Genomic DNA, 12,321 nt, shown 5'->3' on the forward strand with positions numbered 1-12,321 from the left:
ACCGATAAAAGACAGTACTGTGCAGCCGTCTTCATCAACCTGGCCTAGGCTTTCAACTTTGTCACCAATCACGGTATTCTTATTGGCAGACTCAACATCCTTCGTTTCTCAAATGACTGACTTGCCTGGTTCACCAACTACTTCTCAGACAGAGTTCAGTGTGGCAAATCGGAGTGCCTGTTGTCCGGACCTCTGGCAGTTTCTATGGAGGTACCACAGGGTTCACTTCTCAGACCGACTCTTTTCTCTGTATATACCAACGATGTTGCTCTTGCTGCGGGTGATTCCTTGATCCACCTCTACGCAGACGACACCATTCTTTATACATCTGGCCCTTCTCTGAACACTTCGTTAACAAACCTCCAAACGCGCTTCAATTCCATACAACACTCCATCCGTGGCCTTCAACTGCTCTTAAACACTACCAAAACTAAATATATGCTCTTCAACCTATCGCTGCCCGTACCCGCCCGTCCAGCATCACTACTCTGGATGTTTCTAACTTAGAATATGTGGACAACTATAAATACCTAGGTGTCTGGCTAGACTGTAAACTCTTCTTCCAGACTAATATATTAAGCATTTCCAATCCAAAATTAAATCTAGAATCGGCTTCCTATTTCGCATCAAAGCCTCCTTCACTCACGCTGCCAAACATACCCTCGTAAAACTGACTATCCTACCGATCCTTGACTTTGGCGATGTCATTTTCAAAATAGCCTCCAACACTCTACTCAGCAAACTGGATGAAGTCTATCACAGTGCCATCCATTTTGTTACCAAAGCCCCATATACCACCCACCACTAGGACCTGTATGCTCTCGTCGGCTGGCCCTCCACTACGTGTTCGTCGCCAAACCAACTGGCTCCAGGTCATCTATAAGTCTTTGCTAGGATGCCTTCACTCAGCTCACTGGTCACCATCGCAATACCCACCCATAGCACATGCTCCAGGAGGTATATCTCACTGGTCACCCCCAAAGCCAACACATACTTTGGCTGCATTTCCTTCCAGTTCTCTGCTGCCAGTGACTGGAACGAATTGCAAAAATTGCTGAAGTTGGAGACATATATCACCCTCACTAACTTTAAGCATCAGCTATCTGAGCAGCTTACCGCTCGCTGCAGCTGTACACAGCCCATCTGTAAATTGCCCATCCAACTGCCTACCTCATCCCCATGTTTTTTTAAAACTTTTTTTGCTCTATCACTCCAGTGTTGATTTGTTAAATTGTAATTACTTCGCTACTATGGCCTATTTATTGCCTTACCTCCGTACTCCATTTGCACACACTGTATATAGATTTTTCTATTGTGTTATTGGCTGTACGTTTGTTTATTCCATGTGTAACTCTGTGTTGTTGTTTTTGTCACACTGCTTTGTTTTATCTTGGCCAGGTTGCAGTTGAGAACTTGTTCTCATCTAGCCTACCTGGTTAAATAAAGGTGAAATATATACAGTGGGGCAAAAAAGTAATTCATCAGCCACCAATTGTGCAAGTTCTCCCACTTAAAAAGATGAGAGGCCTGTAATTTTCATCATAGTTACACTTCAACTGTGACAGACAAAATGAGAGAAAAAAAATCCAGAAAATCACATTGTTGGATTTTTTATTAATTTATTTGCAAATTATGGTGGAAAATAAGCATTTGGCCACCTACAAACAAGCAAGATTTCTGGCTCTCACAGACCTGTAACTTCTTCTTTAAGAGGCTCCTCTGTCCTCCACTTGTTACCTGTATTAATGGCACCTGTTTGAACTTGTTATCAGTATAAAAGACACCTGTCCACAACCTCAAACAGTCACACTCCAAACTCCACTATGGCCAAGACCAAAGAGCTGTCAAAGGACACCAGAAACAAAATTGTAGACCTGCACCAGGCTGGGAAGACTGAATCTGCAATAGGTAAGCAGCTTGGTTTGAAGAAATCAACTGTGGGAGCAATTATTAGGAAATGGAAGATATACAAGACCACTGATAATCTCCCTCGATCTGGGACTCCACGCAAGATCTCACCCCGTGGGGTCAAAATGATAAAAAAAATCCCAGAACCACATGGGGGGCCCTAGTGAATGACCTGCAGAGAGCTGGGACCAAAGTAACAAAGCCTACCATCAGTAACACACTACGCCGCCAGGGACTCAAATCCTGCAGTGCCAGATGTGTCCCTCTGCTTAAGCCAGTACATGTCCAGGCCCGTCTGAAGTTTGCTAGAGAGCATTTGGATGATCCAGAAGAAGATTGGGAGAATGTCATATGGTCAGATGAAACCAAAATATAACTTTTTAGTAAAAACTTCACTCGTCGTGTTTGGAGGACAAAGAATGCTGAGTTGCATCCAAAGAACACCATACCTACTGTGAAGCATGGGGGTGGAAACATCCTGCTTTGGGGCTGTTTTTCTGCAAAGGGACCAGGACGACTGAGCCGTGTAAAGGAAAGAATGAATGGGACCATGTATCGTGAGATTTTGCGTGAAAATCTCCTTCCATCAGCAAGGGCATTGAAGATGAAACGTGGCTGGATCTTTCAGCATGACAATGATCCCAAACACACCGCCCGGGCAACGAAGGAGTGGCTTCGTAAGAAGCATTTCAAGGTCCTGGAGTGGCCTAGCCAGTCTCCAGATCTCAACCCCATAGAAAATCTTTGGAGGGAGTTGAACGTCTGTGTTGCCCAGCAACAGCCCCAAAACATCACTGCTCTAGGAGATCTGCATGGAGGAATGGGCCAAAATACCAGCAACAGTGTGTGAAAACCTTGTGAAGACTTACAGAAAACGTTTGACCTCTGTCATTGCCAACAAAGGGTATATAACAAAGTATTGAGAAACTTTTGTTATTGACCAAATACTTATTTTCCACCATAATTTGCAAATAAACTCATTAAAAATCCTACAATGCGATTTTCTGGATTTTTTTTCTAATTTTGTCTGTCATAGTTGAAGTGTACCTATGATGACAATTACAGGCCTCTCATCTTTTTAAGTGGGAGAACTTGCAAAATTGGTGGCTGACTAAATACTTTTTTGCCCCACTGTATATATGTTTTAATATTAACTATATTGACAACAGTCAAATGGATACGGTCATTAACGCAGTTCTTCAATAATTACACATCATACTTAATACTGTAGCTGTTTAGTTACAGTCACATGTTCAACTATCATCAGCTGATCCAGGAAATCATTTTTTGAATGACAGTCAAATGACAAACATCACGACATGCAACAACAACCAAAGTGCTTCTTCATTCATTACTCTGGTAAAGACAGTTATGCCGTGCTCCATGTTGGATCCAACATCCCTAACAAATTGATGTTTATAATGTTATTGTCTGCTTGATTTATAGTAGGGTCTCTTTAGTCTGTTTGGACACAGAGATACTTAGCTCATAATGTGTTCCTTGATGGATAGGCTATTGTACAACACACAGAGCTATTTTCCTATATTTGTTGTTAGGTGAAGTTATGGGTCCTACAGTAGGTCTATGTTACTGTTAGGTGGTTATGGGCCAATTTGGCAAACAGTGTACAAACCCTCATTGGCAGGCTGATGAAAAAGCCAAAGAGCATTCTACTGGTTGAAGTGTTTAAGTATAAAGCGGTTGATTTTCGATGACGACACAAACATTATATTAAGCAGGACATTCAAACAAGCCTTACAATTATAATCCAAAGTATTGTGAAATGCACTCATTAGCAACCTGGAAATGGAGGTTACTCCCCTGAGTTTGTAATATTCAGAATACATTGTGAAAAACCAAAATATTTGCTCACCATTTTTGCTCCAGGCAGATATACTACATACAATTTTAGCAAACACAGAAAGGGGCCTATATTGGAGACCAAAAATCGTCTGGCACACTGCTTAGAGTTTCAACAACATGAATAACTTATTTCTAGTCTACAATCTTAGATGTTACTACTAATTTGAAAACAAGACAAAATATGACTTGTTGCTCATTTTAAGACAAATGTAAAATAATCATTACATTCATTACAGATGTCAATTGTTGTACAACATCATGGCTACGCTGTTGGCATCACCTTTTACAGTGGATTTCTGCTGTTTTGGGCCTTTAACCATCTGTATGACTTAGTCAAGTCTCTCTCCTGTGTGAATGACAATCGTGGATCCTCTGGGGAGCCTCTACAACCTCATGATGCTGACGAGGCAGAGAAGAGTCTCTCCAGATCAGAACTCCTCCAGAAACACCAGCAGAGACCCACAGGGAAGATAATTCACCGCTCTGACTGTGGGAAGAGATTCACCTCATTAGCAGGAAGTAAAATTAATCAGAGAATCCACACAGTAGAGAAACCTTATTGCTGTACCCAATGTGGGAAGGGTTTTTCTCACGTAAGCAACCTGATACCACACCAGAGAATACACACAGGGGAGAACCCTTATAGCTGTGATCAATGTGGGAAGAGTTTTACTGAGTTGAGCAGTCTGACTGTACACCAGAAAATACACACAGGAGAGAAATCCTTTAGCTCAATGTGGGAAGTTTTTTAAATATTTTTTTTTACATCTAGCCATCTGAAGATACACAGGAGAGAAATCTTATAGCTGTACTGTATGTGGGAAGAGTGTTTTTGTTCATCTGGGGAACTGAAGACACACCAGAGAACACACACAGGAGAGAAATCCTATAGCTGTACTCAATGTGGGAAGAGTTTTGTTCAATCTAGCCATCTGAAGATACACCAGAGAACACACACAGGAGAGAAACTCAATGTGACCAGAAATACTCTGATAAAAGATATCTGATTAAACATCAGAAAATACATGCATGAAGGAGTTTTTTCATGATATCAAACATTGTAGAAGGAGTATGTTAATGATGTGAGTTTTAGGATTCTATAGAAAGAACAAGAAAATATACTATTGTATATTATTATTTAGAAATAAATGTTTTTTCTTGTTTTTAATTGTTGACAGCCAGTAGAAACCATGTTTATATTGTAGGAGGTGAAGCATTGTAATTGATTATATTGTGAAATGGAAGTTATTTTCTGTTGGTGGTGCAAACTTTTCAAACTTGCTGTTTTAAGAGGGAAAGTGTTACTGGCTTTGGTTTTTTTCATTTGTGTTTTGAGGTTGAACTTTAGCACGTATAGCTCGTTAGCACGTATAGCTCGTTAGCACGTATAGCTCGTTAGCACGTATAGCTCGTTAGCACTTATAGCTCGTTAGCACTTATAGCTCGTTAGCACTTATAGCTCGTTAGCACATAGGGCGCACTGATTGGTGTCACCTCACTAGTCAGTATGTGTTACACCAGTTATTTTGTTTTTCTCTTCTTGGGCAGATTTAGTGGGTCCCAGTTGTTGTTACAAGTCAACTTTCAGTGGACACTGTGAGAGCAAAAATTTCAAGATTATGTTCTAATACTTTTATTGCATCAAATGGTTGTTTTATGCAACAGAATAGAGGGTTCTTAGAACTATTGTGTCTGTGTGTTCTACTGAGGATGGGCCTCTGGGAGATAACACTGACAGGAGATTTACAATGCCTTTTGGGTGATAAAACCTAAATAGACCTTATTCCAGAGCATGAGTTAATGTTTCTGTTCTATATGGTACCAGGGAGAGATGACCCCAGGGCCCCAGACCCTGGTCTCTACACAAAGACTACTGTTTTTACAGCAGATACTGTCTGCTGAGAATTATAACTATCTTTCATACAAATCTTAACCTTGTGACCCGTTCTATACATCTGTTAGTCGTCATGTAGGTTGAAAGGGGTGGATCTTGGCTGTAAAAGACCTTTGTACTTTCATCTGGGAGTGATTTGTCGACCAGCCGTCATTATCGTAGAGCACTCAATTGATTAACTTTATATATGTACGTTGTATTGACCTGCTCCCTTACTATGAAGTGAATAAAGATTTAGTTTAAGAATAACTCTGACTTGTGTGATAAGTTTGTCTCCTCATTTGATATTAAATAAATTAACCACCACATTTGGCGATGGGGATGTGAATCCTGATTTGGTGACCGCTCCTGACGACCTGGGTAAATGGTGGACGAGGGATCCCTCTAACTTGGGATCTTAGGGAGACCACACTTTGGGAACGGAGCAGATGGATACCACATCTCCAACCTAGTTTTTAAAAAAGAAAGAGGTGAGCGAAACAAGTGGAGTTTTTAGAAAAGCCTCATAGGGTCTGAGTGTGTATTCTTGTCTGAGGGGGGCACCTTGGAGGCGTAAACAGGGCCGAGTCAGGAGGCTCTGAGTGAACTGGATGAAAACTATAATCTGTGTTCATTAGTTAAGACAATTTATGATATAGATAGTAAGGTGCACCTGTAATTGTTTTATACCTGTACCCCATTTTAGAAGTATTGAAAGATGTAAATGTATGAGTTGCATTATCCTAGGAATTAACCATGACATAGAAATGAGAAAATATTCCTGCAGGTTAAAATATTGTCGAAAAACAACTGTTACGGATACAGGTATCGTGTGCGTGTATTTTCTATCCTTCTGCCCTATTCATCAGGTGCCAATCAGTCACCAATCAGAAGACACCTGCTCCTTTTCCCTTACCCAATCACATCCCCTTTCCCTTGGTTTAAATGTATCCCAATCAGTTCTCTCTGGAGATCTCTTTTGTTTTTGCAACTACATGTCACTTTGTCCGTTACCCTGTGAGTGTTGTTTTGTTATGGTGTTTGACTGTTTGTTTGTTGGTGGGAAAAGGGGGTACCAAGACAAGTCGCCCATGAGCCTACACTACCCGTAGGTAAATATTGTCTAAAGACTAGATAGAACTGAGTGGACCACCACTGTATTTTATTGGTTTGTGAGATGTTGTTGAAGCAGGTAGACTTATGGGTGCTTTTTAATACTTATTTCTTTCCTTGGGTCCAGCTCAGCACTTTTTCCCGCCCCCCTTTACTATGTGTTTAAAAATAAACCTGAAGTGTTTGACGGTAAATTTAAGTTGTCTGTGGTTTTTGTTCTCACTGTTTCTTTTCACTGTTATAATTTGCATGAGATGTTTCCATCCCCCCTAGACTGCAGGGCAAAAGGGATTCGTAACAACGAATTGATTAGTTCTGTTTGGGAATAGCATTGTGTGACTGTGATATGAGAGTTGTGTGACAGTCTTAATCTGAAGTTTGGATAGTAAACATAGAGCTATAGTTCCTCGCAGAGGTCTGGACTGTCAAAATAGCAGGATGTCCTCACCCCTGCCTCGCCTCTCTACCTCTGCTAATTTTTATTATCTTTGTGTCGATATCCATTCCATGGATTTGATTAATTTCTGAGAAGATAATTTGCACACATTTGTATGCTAATAGATTTCAGTTTGTATTGACTGCTAGGTAGGTTAAATGTTCACTTCAAATGCAGCTGTCCTACAACATATCTGTACCTTCTTCTTGATCCCAATTGCATTGTGTCCATGTTTTGTCCTATAAGAATTTAGCAAAGGAAGAGAAAATTTGTCAAAGAATAGTCTTACAAGTGTAATATATATATATATATATATATATATATATATATATATATATTGAAAGATAAATGGCATCGACATGTAATGTAAAATAGAAGAACATATTGGAAAAAGCACTAGCCTATACACTACTGCCATACAGGCCTAATATCACATTTCAAGATATCTTTGTACACAAATTGTTCAATATTTTATCAGGCTGACTTGAAAGATTATATGCAACATTTTGCTGCGTGGCAATACTGTGTTTGGAATCTGAAGGGCATTTATACAGAAGAGGTAGTCTAGACACTGTATTAATACCATTATGCATTTGAATCCCATCTACAGCTACCATATAAGATATTAATTTCCCTCCACAAGGGGGCGTACATGTAACGTCTCCAAAATGGGATATTATTGTCCATGTAACGTTATGCCCCCTTGTGAGTGAATAGTATTGCATGCTGTAGCAGGCTATTTAAAGAGGAAGACCTCCATTGACGATTCAGTTCGTTGTAACATCTCGTCTGGACAGGTCACGGTCCTTAGTGAGTTAGTTAGTTAACGTTAGCTAGTTCATTATCACAAAAGTGAGAACTGCTCTAGATTGGAAACTTACGTTAATGAAGTGTAAAGCCATTTTGGCTTTATGGAAACGATATACAATATATGTGAAAGAAAATAGTTGAGGGAAATAATCCAAACCTAGTTGTGCCTACTTAGGACATAGATAACGGTACTGTACTGTAGCTCATACAACGCCTACGGTCAAACCCGACTTTCTTATATTTACGGTAATTAACTATAGTAACGTTATGGAAGATATTCACAGAAAACCAGAATTGTCTTCGTTATTCATTATTGCTATGTTATATTATTATATAAATTATTTCGAGACATATACAGAGCCAAACATCAACCCATCTTTAACTTGTTGACGCATCCAAACTTGTCACCATCGTTTTCAGTTGTAATTGCGAAGTTCCCGCAAGAAGTCCAGCAACAACGGAGGTTCCTCGATGAACCCACCTTCTAACAAGTTCTTTGAATAACCTTTTGGGGCTGTTTTTCATCGCCCAAGAACCCAACGGTTCTTAGGGGATCTGAGAACAACTCCAGTTGAACCCTTCATTTTTAGAGTTGTAGTTAGCTCCATTTACTCTCAGATTCAAAACATGATGATTTGCATCAACGATCAAGTCAGCTGCTGCTGCTCTAATACAGTATGAGGTGAGCCGGTGAACTGATGTTGAACTGGGCAGTCAGTCATTCATTCTGAGTCTATCAAATCAAATTGAATTTTACCTTAAAGTGAAATGCTTACTTACAAGCACATAACCAACAATGCAGTTTAAAAAAAGTACAAATAAGAATAGGAAATAAAAGGAACAAGTAATTGAAGAGCAGAGGTTAAATAACAATAGCTAGACTATATACAGGGGGTACCGGTACAGAGTCAATGTGCGGTGGTACCGGTTAGTCGAGGTAATTGAGGTAATATGCACATGTAGGTAGAGTTATAACAAACGTACAGTCAATAACACAATAGAAATGTCTATATACAGTGTGTGCAAATGGAGTAAGGAGGTGAGGCAATAAATTGGCCATAGTAGTGAACTAATTACAATTTAGCAAATTAACACTGGAGTGATAGATGATGTGCAAGTAGAAATACTGGTGTGCAAAAGAGCAAAAAAAGTAAATAAAAACATGGGGATGAGGTAGTCAGTTGGATGGACTGTTTACAGATGGGCTGTGTTCAGCTGCAGCGATCGGTAAGCTGCTCAGATAGCTGATGCTCAAAGTTAGTGAGGGAGATATGACTCCAGCTTCAGCGATTTATGCTATTCTTTCCAGTCATTAGCAGCAGAGACCTGGAAGGAAAGGCGGCCAGAGTAAGTTTTGGCTTTGGGGATGACCAGTGAGATATGCCTGCTGGAGCGCATGCTACAGGTGGGTGTTGCTATGCCGACCAATGAGCTGAGTTAAGGAGGAGCTTACCTAGCAAAGACTTATAGATGACTTGGAGCCAGTGGGTTTGGCAACGAATATGTAGCCAGGGCCAGCCGACGAGAGCATACAGGTCGCAGTGGTGGGTGGTATATGGGGCTTTGGTAACAAAATGGATGGCACTGTGATAGACTTCATCCAGTTTGCTGAGTAGAGTGTTGGAGGCTATTTTGTATATGACATCGCTGAAGTCAAGGATCGGTAGGATAGTCAGTTTTACGAGGGTATGTTTGGCAGCGTGCGTGAAGCATTGTTGTGAAATAGGAAGCCGATTCTTGATTCTTAATTTTGGATTGGAGATGTTTAATATGAGTCTGGAAGGAGAGTCTACAGTCTAACCAGACACCTAGTTATTCGAAGTTGTCCACATTCTATGTCAGAACTGTCCAGAGTAGTGATGCGAGTCGGGCGGGCGGGTGCGGGCAGCGATCGGTTGAAGAGCATGCATTTAGTTTTACTTGCGTTTAAGAGCAATTGGTGGTCACAGAAGGAGTGTTGTATGGCATTGAAGCTCGTTTGGAGGTTTGTTAACACAGTGTCCAAAGAAGGGCCAGATGTATACAGAATGCTTTCCAATCTTTAGGAATCTTGGACGATATGAAAGAGAGGTTGAACAGAGTAGTAATAGGGGTTGCAAAAATGGCTGCGGATAATTTTAGAAAGAGAGGGTCCAGATTGTCTAGCCCTGCTGATTTGTACGGGTCCATGTTTTGCAGCTCCTTCAGAACATCAGCTATCTGGAAGGAGAAGCTGGGGAGGCTTTGGCAAGTATATGCGGTGGGTGTGGAGCTGTTGGCCAGGGTTGGGGTAGACAGGAGGAAAACATAGAGATAGGGGCAACCGTAGAGATAAGCTTATTGAAATTCTCGATTATTGTGGATTTATCGGTGGTGACTTTACAGTGTCCCAAAACTTTTTGGAGTTAGAGCTACAGGATGCAGATTTCTGTTTGAAAAAGCTAGCCTTTGCTTTCCTAACTGACTGTGTGTTGGTTCCCGACTTCTCTGAAAAATTGCATATCGCGGAGACTATTCAATGCTAGTGCAGTACGCCATAGGATGTTTTTGAGCTGGTCAATCTCCTCCAGATCTGGAGTGAACCAAGGGTTATATCTGTTCTTAGTTTTTTAAAAAAGTTTTTGAAAGGGGCATGCTTATTTAAGATGGTGAGGAAATTACTTTTAAAGAACAACCAGGCATCCTCTACTGATGAAATGAGATCAATATCCTTCCAGGATACCCGGGCCAGGTCGATTAGAAAGGCCTGCAGAAGTGTTTTAGGGAGAGTGTGACAGTGATGAGGGGTGGTCGTTTGACCGCGAACCCATAACGGATGCAGGCAATGAGGCAGTGATCGCTGAGATCCTAATTGAAAACAGCAGAGGTGTATTTGGAGGGCAAGTTGGTCAGGATATCATCTTTGAGGGTCCCCATGTTTACGGATTTAGGGTTGTGCCTGGTGGGTTCCTTGATCATTTGTGTGAGATTGAGGGTGAGATTGAGCTTTGATTGTAGGACGGCCGGGTGTTTAGCATATCCCAGTTTAGGTCACCTAACTGAACAAACTCTGAAGATAGATGGGGGCCAATCGATTCACATATGGTGTCCAGGGCACAGCTGGGAGCAGACGGGGGTCTATAACATGTGGCAACAGTGAGAGACTTATTTCTGGAGAGATTCATTTTTTAAATTAGAAGCTCGAATTGTTTGGGCATGGACCTGGAAAGTATGACAGAACTCTGCAGGCCATCTCTGCAGTAGATTGCAACTCCTCCCCCTTTGGCAGTTCTATCTTGATGGGAAATGTTGTAGTTGGGGATGGAAATTTCAGACTTTTTGGTGGCCTTCCAAAGCCAGTATTCAGACACGGCAAGGACATCAAGGTTGCTAAAGCAGTGAGTAAAACAAACTTCGGGTGGAGGCTTCTGATGTTAACATGCATGAAACCAAGGCTTTTACGGTTACAGAAGTCAACAAATGAGAGCGCCTGGGGACACACAGGGCCTGGGTTAACCTCTACATCACCCGAGGAACAGAGGAGTAGGATGAGGGTACGGCTAAAGCCTATCAGAACTGAACGTCTTGTGCGTTGTGAACAGAGAATAAAAGGGGCAGATTTCTGGGCGTGGTACGATAGATTCAAGGCATAATGTACAGACAGGGGTATGGTAGCATGCGTGTACAGTGGAGGTAAACCTAGGCATTGAGTGACGATAAGAGAGGTTGTACCTCTGGAGGCACTAGTCATGATAGGTGAGGTCACCGCATGTGTGGGAGGTGGGACAAAAGAGCTCTCTGAGGCATGTTTAGTGGGACGAGGGGCTTTGCAGTAAAATAAAACAATGATAACTAGCCTAAACAGTATACAAGAAATATGTACATTAGAGAGAGACATAAAGTGAGACATAAAGCAATCACAGGTGTTGATTGGGAGAGCAAGCTAAGACAAAAACGTGTAAGACAACAACAACAGGTAAAATGGCGATGAATGGGCAGAGAGGGTCAGTTAAACTACACACAGGGCCTGAGATCGAGGCTGGGGCCGACAGATAAACAAAATGGAGTACCGTGATTAATGAACAGTCCAGCAGGCATCAGCTACGTAGCCAAGTGATCACAGGGTCCAGTGAACAGCAATATACCGTTGAAGTAGGAAGTTTACATACACCTTAGCCAAATACATTTAAACTCAGTTATTCACAATTCCTGACATTTAATCATGGTAAAAATTCCTTGTCTTAGGTCAGTTAGGAATACCACTTTATTTTAAGAATGTGAAATGTCAGAATAATAGTAGAGACAATGATTTATTTCAGCTTTTATTTCTTTCATCACATTCCCAGTGGGTCAGAAGTTT

The sequence above is a fragment of the Oncorhynchus mykiss genome, chromosome 13 (assembly GCF_057628025.1).
Source record: "Oncorhynchus mykiss isolate SJ-2025 chromosome 13, ASM5762802v1, whole genome shotgun sequence".
Taxonomy (NCBI): domain Eukaryota; kingdom Metazoa; phylum Chordata; class Actinopteri; order Salmoniformes; family Salmonidae; genus Oncorhynchus; species Oncorhynchus mykiss.